Source organism: Dipodomys merriami, unplaced genomic scaffold, assembly GCF_024711535.1.
Source record: "Dipodomys merriami isolate MVZ:Mamm:240054 unplaced genomic scaffold, mDipMer1.0.p SCAF_6, whole genome shotgun sequence".
NCBI classification, from domain to species: Eukaryota; Metazoa; Chordata; class Mammalia; order Rodentia; family Heteromyidae; genus Dipodomys; species Dipodomys merriami.
The window spans coordinates 23973364-23987004 of NW_027206179.1; positions in this window are offsets into that span (position 1 = coordinate 23973364).

Consider the following 13641-nt stretch of genomic DNA (forward strand, 5'->3'; position numbering starts at 1 on the left):
TTTCTTTCTTTCTTTCTTGCTTGCTTGCTTGCTTGCTTGCTTGCTTGCTTGCTTGCTTGCTTGCTTGCTTGTTTGCTTGCTTGCTTCTTTTTTCTTCTTTTCCTCTGCTCCTTCTGCTCTTTCTCCTCCCTCCTCCTGCTCCTCTTCCTCCTTCTCCATTTTCTATAAATGGAAGCTTAGATATGTTTCACACCTGTGTTACTGTGTTACTCCACTTTCTCTCTCTGGGACCTTGTGGGCCCTCACTATATAAAAACAAAATGCCAAAGGGTTCACATCTAATTCCTGGTTCATATACATTGAGATACCCTCAATAGAGAAAGGGAAACCTCTGCCCTGACTCTGGCTGTGGCTTGCAGTTCACGTGTCTGGCACACTGGCCAATAGGTTTGTCAAAGGAATTAAAGAATGAGGGTTGTGGCTCATTAGCTAATTGTTCATGATTTTGTAGGTGAATGTATGAGGAAGTAATGACACAATATATAAAGAATATGGACCAAAGGCTGGGAATGTGGCTTAGTGGCAGAGTGCTTGCCTAGCATGCTTGAAGCCCTGGGTTCCATTCCTCCGTACCATATAAACAGAAAAAACCGAAAGTGGCACTGTGGCTCAAGTGATAGAGTGCTAGCCTTGAGCAAAAGAAGCTCAGGGACAGTGCCCAGGCCCTGAGTTCAAGCCACAAAAAAAAAAAAAAAGAAAGAAAGAAAGAAAAAAGAAAAGAAAAGAATATAGACCAAATTTATCCTCCCATCTTTTAGAATCTTTACCTAACTTTCAGAGTCTGTGTCTCCTTATGAAATGAAAAGAGTCTTAAAAAGAAAAAGTACACGCTTCCTAGAGTAGTTCTGAGTTTTAAATAAGTTCTCTCAAATACAACATTTAATGCAGATCTCTACATATGGGGCTAAATGGATATAAATGTAACAATATCCATACCCTAAAGCAATAGATTCATGATTTCAATGTGCTCATCATTAGAGGCATTGGCCTTTTTATTCAAAAACCCCTCCTCCTTACCTGATTAAAAATATTAGCACTGTTACCATCAAAAACATTATGTTTTTATCCAGAAGATACTTTCTCAAAAATCACAAAATTCTGCACATAATCATTTGTGGAAGCTTAACAGTGGATTGTTAGCTCAAAGTGAGAAATCAACTTTGGGAAGCTGGCCTGAATATAGTTTTTAAATGTCTTCTCTTGCTGAAGGCCGATGGCTCAGGCCTGTCATCCTAGCTCCTCAGGAGGCTGACATCTGAAGATCACAGTTCAAAGCCAGCCCAGGCAGGAAAGTCTGTGAGACTCTTATCTCCAATTAATTATCAGAAAACCAGAAGTGTTGCTGTGGTTCAAAATAGCAAAGCACCAGCCTTGAGCAGAAAAGATCAAGGACAGTACCCAGGCCCTGTGTTCAAATCCCATGACTGACAAAACACACACACACACACACACATACACGCACGCACGCACGTACACACACACACATCCCAACACTACCACCAACAAGACAACTTCCCTCTTCTTATCCTGTATCTGTCTTCATTTCCACAAAAAGGCAGTTATATTTTTGTTATCATTACTTCAATGAATCTCCATTGAATTCCTCTTGCTGATCAGTGCCCCATAATGTCTTAGCTTGAGATGCTATCATCAAATACCATAAAGTGGATGGTTTAAGCAACAAAATTCTCACATTTCTGGAAGCCAGTAAAGGCCGCTTCCTGTAGATGGCAACTTTCTTGCTATATCTTCAAGAGGCAGGACATAGTTAAGCTCTAGTTGCTTCTTAAAAGGACTCTTATCCCTTCACCGGGGTCCACTCTCATGACTTCATCTAAACCTAATTGTTTTCCAAGGTTCACTTACAATCACACTGGGGATTAGGGCTTCAACATATGATTTGGAGGTGAAGGGACACAAATATTCACTTCATCTCAGGTAATGGTTACTGTTACCTTGTTGTAATCATGACTGTGAATCAAAAATCAGAGCAAAAAAATTGAAAGGCTTTTATTATTTGCCAAGAGAAGAATGGGCTTCATTCTGGATTCTAGAGCTGGGCTACACTGACTGGTGAAGTTACATTTGGCAAAATGACAATTTCAAGAAATGGAGAGACAGAACACTTTAGGGTCTTTCACTTCTTCAAACAAGTAAACAATTTTTATTTTTTGTAGTCAAGACACATCTGAAGTTTTTCCCCCACTAAATGTTGAGGTATTTAGCATTCTGAGAAATGGAATCTTTCCCGTCTAGAAAATACAAGGAAGATAATTGGTTCAGATGTCACAATTATCATAACAAAACGTATTACATATGGCAACAAGGTTTTTTTCATAATACTTTGCAGAGAAGTCAAAAGCTCTCGAGTCATTCTCATCAATAGCCAGATGTGCTGTGACATTCTGTAATCAGCACAAAACCAAGCTCTTCCCACGCCAGGAAGAGTGTGAACGTTCTCCAGCATCCGATACACACACAAATCCTGCAGTATCTGCCTTGCACCAGCCATCCAGTACAAAGCTGCCCTATTAGGCCCATGAACATATAGATATGCTTCTTAAAAATGCTTCCCTTGCTAGGTACTGATGCCAGCTACTAATACCAGCTACTCAGGAGGTTGAGATCCAAAAGGTCATAGTTCACAGTTAGCTTTGACAAATGTCCATGAAACTCCATCTTCAACTAACTAGCAAAAAGCCATACTTAGAGGCCTGGCTCAAGTCATAGAGTGCCAGATGATTAAGTTCAAAACCCTGGGCTCAAAGCAAGCAAACAAACAAAAAAACCCACTTCCCTATAGCCCAACCGTAGTATATAACCACCTATAATGACCACAATATACAACCTAAAAATCAATAGAAATAATGTACTTAAATGGAAATAACTACATCCTCATTGCTTATATGCACCCCCTTTTTGTGAAGGATGTACTAATTATGCACTCTTAGATGACGTGGTGATTGAAAGCATTACAATAAACCCCAAGATTTACTATTTCTCTGTGACTTAATTCAAGCCCTCTGGGGCCTTTGTCGATGTGATTTCCCAGAGTCCTTTTCCATCTGAGATCCTTGTTATGGTCTTTCAATAGGACATGTGTCATAGACACTGTTCCAATGTTACTTTCGGCCTCCTCCTCTATGGCTGCCTCCTCTTCTTTTTATGGACTATGTCAATGTCTTAATCCCTAGTGTGATGATATTAAGAGGGTGAGGTCTTTGAGAAATAGCTTATGCTGTGAGTGTAGAGTCCTTACGCATTTAATGTGAGAAGTGACCCCAAGAAGTTCTCTTACCTCTTTCCACCATGTGAGGATTTGGCTAGAATACAGTAGAAAGGGTGAGGGTAGGCCCGGTGCCAGTGGCTCACACCTGTAATCCTAGCTACTCAGGAGGCTGAGATCTGAGGATCTGAGGATCGTGGTTTAAAGCTAGCCTGGGCAGGAAAGTCTGTGAGACTCTTATCTCCAATAAACCACCAGAAAACCAGAAGTGGTGCTGTGGCTCAAAGCGGTAATATGCTTACTTTGAGCATACGAGCTCAGGGACAGTGGCCAAGCCCTAACTTAAGTTCAAGTCCCACCACCAACAAAAAGAAAAAAAGAGGGGGGCGAGTTGGGAAAGTGGCTCAGTGGTGGAGTTCTTGCCTTGCATGCATGAGGCCCTGGGTTCGATTCCTCACCACCACATAAGCAGAAAAAGCGGGAAATGCCACTGTGGCTCAAGTGGTAGAGTGCTAGCCTTGAGCTGAAGAGCTGAGGGATAGCACCCAGGCCTTGAGTTCAAGCCCCACGGCCAACAAGAAAGAAAGAAAGGAAGAAAGAAAGAAAGGAAGAAAGAAAGAAAGAAAGAAAGAAAGAAAGAAAGAAAGAAAGAAAGAAAGAAAGAAAGAAGGAAGAAAGGAAGAAAGGAAGAAAGGAAGGAAGGAAGGAAGGAAGAAAGAAAGAAAGAAAGAAAGAAAGAAAGAAAGAAAGAAAGAAAGAAAGAAAGAAAGAAAAGAAAGAAAGAAAGAAAGAAAGAAAGAAAGAGAAAGAAAGAAAGGAAGGAAGGAAGAAAGGAAGAAAGAAAGAAAGAAAGAGAAAGAAAGGAAGGAAGGAAGGAAGGAAGGAAGGAAGAAAGAAAGAAAGAAAGAAAGAAGGAAGGAAGGAAGGAAGGAAGGAAGGAAGGAAGGAAGGAAGGAAGGAAGGAAAAGAAAAAAAGGAGGTGGGGGTAAGGGCAAGGCTGACTACTCTGCTCTTAGATAGGATTGGCTTTTAAAAAAGGATGGAGAAAGCAGGCTGACTCCTTCTGTGCTTCTAAACCTTCTATCAGGTAAGTGCAGCTCACCACTCCCCTCTGGAAGCTATGACAACTGGGATCCATCTTATGAACAAGAAGTAATAAGCCCTTTCCAGACAACTGTGAGAAATAAGTTTCTACTATTAAAAAAAAGTTACCCAATGTTTTGAGGTTTTTTATAACAGCAAAAACAAATGCAAGCATCAACTTAGCTTCTTCAGAAAATCCTTTTCTGAAATACCTGCTAGCCCATCAGAACTGATAAAACAGTTTTGACTTCTATCCCCAAGCTCCGCTTTGTTTCTCTTTTTATGAAATCAAATCACTCTTGTTATTTGTTTAAGTGTCTACTGTTTTCACAAAGATTTTGCTATTCTTAACTATCAACAATCAATAACTATTGAATTGATGAAGGAATGATTGCTTCCATGTTATTTAGAATAGTAAGATTTTAGAGCTGTAATTTAAAATCAAATCTAGTTCTTTTATTTTATAAAGAAGTTTGTCAAAAAAAAGTCACACAGCTCTTTGTAGTAACAATGTGATTTAAACAGAATGGAGAAATGAATGAGTGAATGAACAATAGAGGGGTAGATCTAACATCTAGCTCTAATTTTGAAATATTATCCATGAGGATTCCATACACTTACATGGACACTGATGAATTACACCAGCTCCAAGAAAATAATTGCACCAACTAATAATTTGGTTCTGATAGCATTTATAAATTATATGTCAACTTATCACAGACAAATATTCCTTCTTAATTCTCAGTACAAGCAATTACAATATTTTTTATCCTTAAACAGAATTTTGTCTTTGTATTTTTTTTATGCCATGAAAGTTGCACTTGCTTTTATTACTTAGCTAAATGCCTACCCCATTGATAGAAAATGTCTAAGTAATTTTCTCGGCAGTTATGATAGTCTCTTTCTCTCTCTATCACACACATACAACACACTCTCAATATATTATATATAACATATATATAAAAATATTATATATAATATAAAATATATTATATATAAAATATATATATACAAAATATATTATATATAACATAATATAATACATATATTATATAATATATCATATATAACATAATGTATAATATATAATATATAACATATATAATATATATTATATATACACTATGCATAGTGTGTAAATATAGTGTGTGTTATATAGGTGATATATATGTGTATATATATATGTATAGGTGACATAAATTTATATATATAAAGATTCCTTGACAATTATTATTATTATTATTATTATTGTGGTCATGGAGCTTGAACTCTGGGCCTGGGTGCTATCCCTGAACTCTTCAGCTCAAGGCAAGTACCTTTCTTCCTCTTTTAGCCACAAACTCAACACTGGTACACTACTTAAGGAGTTCAAGCTCAGAACCTTGGGGAGGGTCGTATTTTTAAATTATTATTATTTTCTATAGATCAGCAAAACTAATAAGACTGCTGTGGCAAGGTAGCCTTGGGGGCTATTCAGACCCTCTTCCCCCTGGGTGGAGGAAAAAAAAAAAAAACACATTTTGTGAAAACTGTAAGAAGCAAACCAACAATTTCAAGTCTCTAGAAGGTATCTGAAGGGAAAGTAACCAATGAACAAACATTTAAGAAAATCTACTAACTGTTGATAAGATTGTTGAGCCAGAGAATCTACTCCTCATTTTCACCTACTTGTCTCCCTAACCAATGGCCAGGACTGCAGGATTCTCCCTATCCCAGGCTTCACTCAGCCAAGGACTAAGGTGTCTTCCTAGAAGGGACTGTGAGCAGCCCTCCTCACCTCCCCACCCAGCGTTTGAGTGAAAGCAGTCAGGAGGCAGATTGCAGATAGGATGGAAGCTCCACCCAGATCAGACAGACTGAGAATCCTGGGGTCAAGTCTACCTTTGGCCCCTCCCCAGGTAACCACACTGAGGACATTAGAGCCACCTGGGGGTGGAGAACACAGCAGGAGGGGTCACAGAGCTCCCAGCCTCTTTGGCCACCTGCAACCCCAAAGCAAAAGCAGAAGAATTCTGCTTTGAGGCAGAAACAGGCCATAACAATAGAGATCTCTACAGCTTCCCCCAAGGGGACAGATTTTATTTAGAACAGAAGTTGAGAAAGTTTAAGCCTGAGGGTGTCTCTAAACACAATGGAGATTTTCCTAGTAAGCAATTAGGAGTAAAAAAGAAGCTCCAGGAAGGAAAAGTCTAAATTGGAGATCAGCCAAAAGCATACTAAAGATAATCAGAAAAAAGGAGAACTAAGAAGATCTCTGCTGAAATAAACCTCAAAAGACTAGTTTCAAAGACTATCTTTACAAAGAGTCCTATATTTATTGGAATCATTCTGTACAGCAATTTATTCCCTAGTACATTTTTGTAAACAATTGAACTATCAGTGTGCAAATAGTGGCGCCTAGTAACCCCGTGTCAGACAAACAGGCTAAAGACTCAACAGAGAGAGCCAGGGAAGCAACCAGAGGGCTTTGCAGAAACCAGTGTAATCCCAGAGTGTGTACATGCAGAAGGGGGTGATATTAGAGACTCCACACTACAGAGGAAAGAAATTCGCTAACACAGGCCTTCAAAATCATCAAACCTATACACTTTAGCAACAATCCCTTAGAGCCAGAGGGGTGAGATGCAAAGAATCAGTGTTAATACTGTGTATTAACTCAAGTGTTCAAATTTCAGAATAAAATTATGAGCCACCCAAAGAAACAGGAAGATATAAATCATATTCAAAGGAAAAAGCAGGCAACAAAAACTGTCCAAGATGGGCTGGGAAGGTGGCTCAGTGGTAGAGCGCTTGCCTTGCATGCCTGAGGCCCTGGGTTCGATTCCTCAGCACCACATAAGCAAAAAGAAAAAAGCCGGAAGTGGCGCAGTGGCTCAAGTGGTAGAGTGTTTGCCTTGAGCTGAAGAGCTGAGGGACAGTGCCCAGGCCCAGAGTTCAAGCTCCATGACCACAATAATAATAATAATAATAATAATAATAATAATAATAATAATAATAATAATAATAAATGTCAAGGAATCTTAAAAAAACTATCCTGCAATTATGAAGATGAAATATTCACTCATAGGTGAAAAAAAACTGAAAGTGTTGCACTAGAAAATATTCACTTAATGCAAAACAGTCAGAGGAATAGAGAAGGAAACTGGCATGACACCATAAAAAGTAAAGAGTAAGCTGGGTGCTGATGGCTCATGCCTGTAATCCTAGCTATTCAGCAGGCTGAGATCTGAGGATCGAAGTTCAAAGCCAGCCTGGGCAGGAAACTCTGTGAGACTCGTATCTCTAATAAACAACTCAGAAAACCGGAAGTGGTGCTGTGGCTCAAGTAGTAGAGCAATCACCTTGAGCTGAAAAGCTGAAGGAGAGTGCCCAGGCCCAGAGTTCAAGCCCCAGGACCAACAACAACAAAAAAAGTAAAGAGTAATTTGGCCACATTTATTGAAGTATGTTAATAATACTAATGTGAATGGCTTAAATAATAGAGTCAAAACACAGAGATTTTTCAGCTCAAAAAATTTTTAATGACTCAACTACATACTACATACAGAGAACTCATTTGAAAACCACAGATACAAACAGGTAAAAAAGCAGGAGAAAGCTGGGTGTCCATGGCTCAGGCCCGTGATCCTAGCTACTCAAGAAGATCTAAAGATTGAGGTTTGGAGCCAGCCCAGGCAGAAAAGTCTGTGAAACTCTTATTTTTAATAAAGTACCCAGAAAAAGCCAAAAGTGGTGCTGTGGCTCAAGTGGTGGAGTGTTAGCCTTAAGCACAAAGAGACTCAGGGACAGCACCCAATTACTGAGTTCAAGCCCTATGACCAACAAGAAAAGCAGGAGGAATGAAAACAATACATCAAACAAATAGCAACTATAAGAAAGCTGGGTTGGCTTTGTCAATATCATACAAAACAGACTTTAAAGAAAAAAAATTCTTTCACTAGAGATAAAAACAGATGTGGGGCTGGGAAGATGGCTCAGTGGTAAAGTGCTTGCCTAGCTGTATGAGGCCCTGGGTTTGATTCCTCAGCACCACAGAAGCAGAAAAAGCCGGAGTGGTGCTGTGGCTCAAGTGGTAGAGCACTAGCCTTGAACTGAAGAGCTAAGAGCTGAGGGATAGTACCCAGGCCCAGAGTTCAGGTCCCATGACAGAGAAAAAAAAAACAACAAAAAACCAGATGTGTTATCAACATAACAAGGTGGATACTTGAGGAAGATGTGAAAATATCAGGTATATCTAACCACAGAACCCAAGATACATAGGCAAAAAACTGGCACAATTGAAGGGAGGGAATATTCAACAGGAAATTAAAACACATAATAACAAATGTTAGTATTAGAATGGATTTTTTGTATAAATTAGACTTGCTTAAGGGCTGTCCAGATAGCTGGTAAAATACTATTTCTGGGTGTGTTTGAAAGAGATTAGCATTTGAGTCCTTAGATAAGTGAAGAAGATTGACCTCGGGTATCACTCAATCTGTAGAGAACCCAAATAGGACAAAAGAGCAGTGAACAAAGGGATGGATTAAGTCTTTGCTTGAGAAAGAACATTTTGTGCTTTCCTTTCAACCTGGGTGCTCCTAGTTCTCAGATCTTTGGACACGTCTGAGACTTTTGAGTTACCTCCTTTCTTAGGTCTTCAGACTCTGAATTAATCTGCTGGGTTTCTTGGGCTTCCAGTTTGTTAATGACAAATCATGGGGCTTCTCAGCCTCCATAAACAGATTCCTATTGGGTGTAGTTCTCTGGAAAGGACAGGAGTACTTAGAGAACGTCATTTTGGAAACAGTAAAACAAGTATTATTATTATTACATTGTCTTGATGAGGAGTTCATCAAAAGGTAGAGAGTACTTACATTTACAAATAGAATTTCAGCCAGGCTGAAATTACAGGCTCAAGCCTATAATCCTAGCTACTCAGAAGGCTGAGATCTGAGGATCATGGTTCAAAAGCCAGACCAGGCAAGGAAGTCTATGGGACTCTTCTATCCAATGAACTACACAGAAAAGGCTGCAAGTGGTATTGTGGCTCAAGTGGTAGAGTGCTAGCCTTGAACACAAAGAGGTTTAAGGACAGTGCCCAGGCCCTGAGTTCAAGCCCCAGGACCAGCAAAAGAAGAAAAAGAAAAAGAAGAAGAAGTAGAATTTCAACAGCAAGATACCTACTTAGAAAAAATTAACTGTCTACCCAAAGACTCCTTTGTGAATATTCGCAATGATATTATTTATCCTAGACAAATTGTGGAAGCAACTCAAATGCCCATCAATGCATAAATGGACGTGCTAGGTCCACAGGATGTGGTATTATTTAACAATAAAACTGAATAAACTCCTGACTCATGCTGAGACTCGATGAACCTTCTTGTCAACCTTTAGTTTTAACAAAATATTTTGCTAACCAAAATAAGCCTCTCACAAAATACCACAAATCATCTGATTAAGTTTACATGAAATATCTAGAACGGGTTAATCGGTAGAGACAGAAAGTAGATTTGTGGTTGTCCAGGCCTGGGGGTGGTGAGTGGCCGCCAACAGCTGGAGTTCACAGGGAATAACTGCTAAGGGTTTCTTTTTGTGGTGATTAAAATGTTCCAACATTGATTATGGTGATGGTTACACAATTTTGTCATGGGACTATAATAGGTAACATGGACTTTGCACAATTATTGTATGTGACATTAAAAAAAGAAATATTGAATGATATACACTAAATTGGGGGAAAGCATGGCATACAAATTACATCTTAATAAAGATATTATAAACCTCTTCATGAAACAACTGATGTCGATACTTAGCGATTGTGAACTAAGTGGAAGAAAAGGGTGCTGGGAATCAAAATGAGTGTGTGTTTGCAGGAGGTAAGGAAGACAAACCTTAACATGCCTTAAAAAAAAAAAAAGCAATGTCCTATGTGATCACTCTCATTCATATTTCTAGCCAAGAATTTTTCCCTTCCTACTCCAATATCCTGCCAGTTTAGCCTATTGCCCTGATGAACCAAATAATTTCTCAGTCTCCACTTAGGTTTGGATGTGTTTATCCACAAAACAATATTTGACCATCTTTTACGTGCATTGGTTCATCTCATTCTATTCTTTTACAACATTCTTTGCTAGCTAAGAAAGGTATTGTTATTACCAAGGCCCCAATGGTAAGCTGGCAACAGGAATAAAACAAACATGGGACCCAAACCCAGCCATCTGATTCCAAGAAGAGTGTTCCTTCCATTCCACTGCTCCAACCTGCCTTTTCAAAACACACATTGCTTGTTCTCCGAGGCTGCATCTTTTTCAGAATGTTTACAATTAAAAACATTAATTGCAGTATGCATTTTAATTGATGGGCTCTGTTGATTTCAGAAACCACAAAACCACTGATTCATCGAGTTGAGTAGCAGTCCAGTCAGCAATGGAATTCATTAATCCACCTCTGCAGACATTACTAATATTTTCCTTAAGCAATGTATTTCCCCAAAGAGATGAAAGCGAAAAGACCTATAGCTCAAGTGAAGAAGATGGAACCCCACCAAACAGACACCACCGAAATGCATTGTTACATGTTAATGTTTGGGTAATGCTTTGTGTCCTCTAGCAAAGTTCTATTTCTAGTTTCTATTCCTTCCCCCTTCTCCCGCCCCCCACGGTATCATTAAGAGATACGTAATTGGCTGTCAAATAAGCAACGGATTATTTTCTCAGTTTAATGAGGAGAATGTATTCACATGTATTTCAAAACAATAAAGTTAAAAATAAGGAGTTTAAAAAGAAAACGAGATGCAACTCTGAATATAACCTCTAAAACTAAGACTAAGTTGAACGATTACAGAATCCTTCCAACCATAGACTAATATCACTAGGCAATATAGAACATTCGATTTCTGTGTGTCTTTATAAATGAGGGATTCCACTATTCTAGATTTGAACTGTCTATAGATTTTTAAAGACTAGGTTTTAAACTGTAATCACTCAAGTAGAAATGGCCCATCCAATCACCGGAAGTTTCTGTCTTCTCATGGAGACAGGAGTTGGTGTTGTTGACTATTCCCAGAAAATCTAGGAAAGAGAACTTATTACCATCCAGACAGTGACTAAGAAAAGACTAACATTTTCAGGATTGAAGAGGAAGGGCTATTCCTGTGAACTACGCTGCAGGATGACAGTGAGGTCCAGCCATGCAAGATTGCATCCAGCCTTCCCAACACTGCCTGTGATTTCAGGAGTGGAGGAGGGGCTGTCATCTATAGAATTTCTCCACATGTTGAGTCATTTCATTTAGACTGCAAGTCTTCTCCGGCAGACTTTACAACTCATGTGTTTTCCTCCACTTCTTGTTAAACATGGCTCTTCAAGGTTAAAATGAACGAAGTAGTTTTCACCAGAATCCATTTACAGTCTGATTGGCCTGTCTATTTCATTAGAAGAGCTAGCTGTTCAGGGTATCTATTGCCCTGAACTATCTCCAAACATAACAAATTATTACAGTAAGTGATTTATTATCTGCTCTGCTTTTGTAGGCCAGGTATTTGGGCGGGGCTTAGCAGGGCAATGTCTCCCATGGCTACCACAAGGTCATCTGGCTGTATCTGCTGGTGGATGAGCTACTTTGGAAGATGCAGGACAGAATTGCTTTCATGTCTGGTGCCTTGGTTGGAAATGGCTGGAAGGTTTAAGTCAGCTGATGCCATCCATCTATGCAAATCTATAACAAGGCAGACTTAGAGTAGTTACTGTTTTCACAGGGAAACTCCAAGCTCCAGGAGTTCAAGAACTCCAGTAGAAGCTATAATTTGTTCTTATGACCTAGCCTCATAGGTCCCAGAATGACACATTGGTTCTTTCATATTGGCTAAGCCAAATCACTAAGGCCAACGCAGACTCAAGGGGTAGCTTCTTCAATTTTGGTTCTCAACAAAGGAATAATGAAGAATTCACCTCAATCTTCAATCTACTACAGAGTCTTTACTCCTGAAGCACAGGTTGCTGGATGCAGTCAATTGGTAACACAAAATCAAAGGTTTACATGGTTCAGCATCAGCCTGTCATTCCAACTCTATGTAGAATTGATAACAACAGTTCTTTGCAAGTATAGTAATTGTCTAAAAGCACATAAAAAGTTACCTTAGGAAGTTTTCTCAAGTGTATTTCAATCTCTGCCCAGCACTCCAGATCTCTGCTTGTCTATGAAAAATACAAAAAAAAAAATCTCTAGTCTTCACAGTCTATACCACTAAACTCTTCTGAGTTTATGCCACTAGACAGCATTAATGTGAAGTCAATTTCTGCTTTAGAATAAAAAAATCTTTATTTGGAAGAGTAAGAAGAGAAAGTTATTGATGATGGGAATCACATTCATTGATTGGTTTTTGGAGACAAAATTCACATAAAAAACTAAACTTTTGATCCAACACTGTGGTATTAGTGGTATTAGTTAGCTCAGGGTGCTATCACAAAACATCCCAGAGCGTACATGTAAGGTAAAATCTTTAAGTCCCTCTTTACCTGTCTCCTTGTCTAGACACTTATTTGGAACTCAAATAGAGCTTTTGGAAAGAGGCTCATGTTGGCAAATCTGAGAGCTCCCTGAGTGTTTGCTACCTAAGTCCAAACAATTAGTGTTGTATTATTCAGAGTTAAAGCACTGGAAAGAGAATTATGATTTTTAGAACAAACTCAATGAGACTGCAGAATCACAGTTCCTTCAAGTGTTCCATTTACTTTATAAGAATGTAAAAAACCTCCTACTTAATTCAATTGCACATTGGTTTAATTTTTTAAAATTTTATTGTACAGGTGATGTACAGAGGGGGTTATAGTTACTTAAATCAGATAATGAGTATGTTTCCTTTTGAACAGTGTCACCGCCCCCCAGTCTTTCCCAGTTTTTCCCTCCTAACTTCCCTCCCTGCTCCACGTTGTATAATTCATTTCCAAAATAGTGTCTAGTGGGTTTCACAGCTGAATTGGTTCACCCTTTCTCCCATTATTTCTGTGCTTCCCCCCTGTTTTGTACTTTTTTATTGTAAAAATGTTGTACAGAGGGGTTACAGTTACATGAGCAAGGTAATGAGTACATTTCCTATTGAGCATTGTTGCCTCTTCCTTTGTTTTCCCCTACCAATCCTTCCCTCCCACCTCCACAACTACCTCCCCCCCGAAGTTGTAAAGTTCGTTTTCAACACATTTTCATTATATAGTCAAGAAATTTTAAAACACAGAAATTAAACAACTGTCCTCTGTCCCAGCAGTACTGGGGATTAAACTTGGGCCTGGTGGTTGTGTTTCTTTACTTGAGCCACATCTCATAGTTCATATAGTTCATATATATATATATAT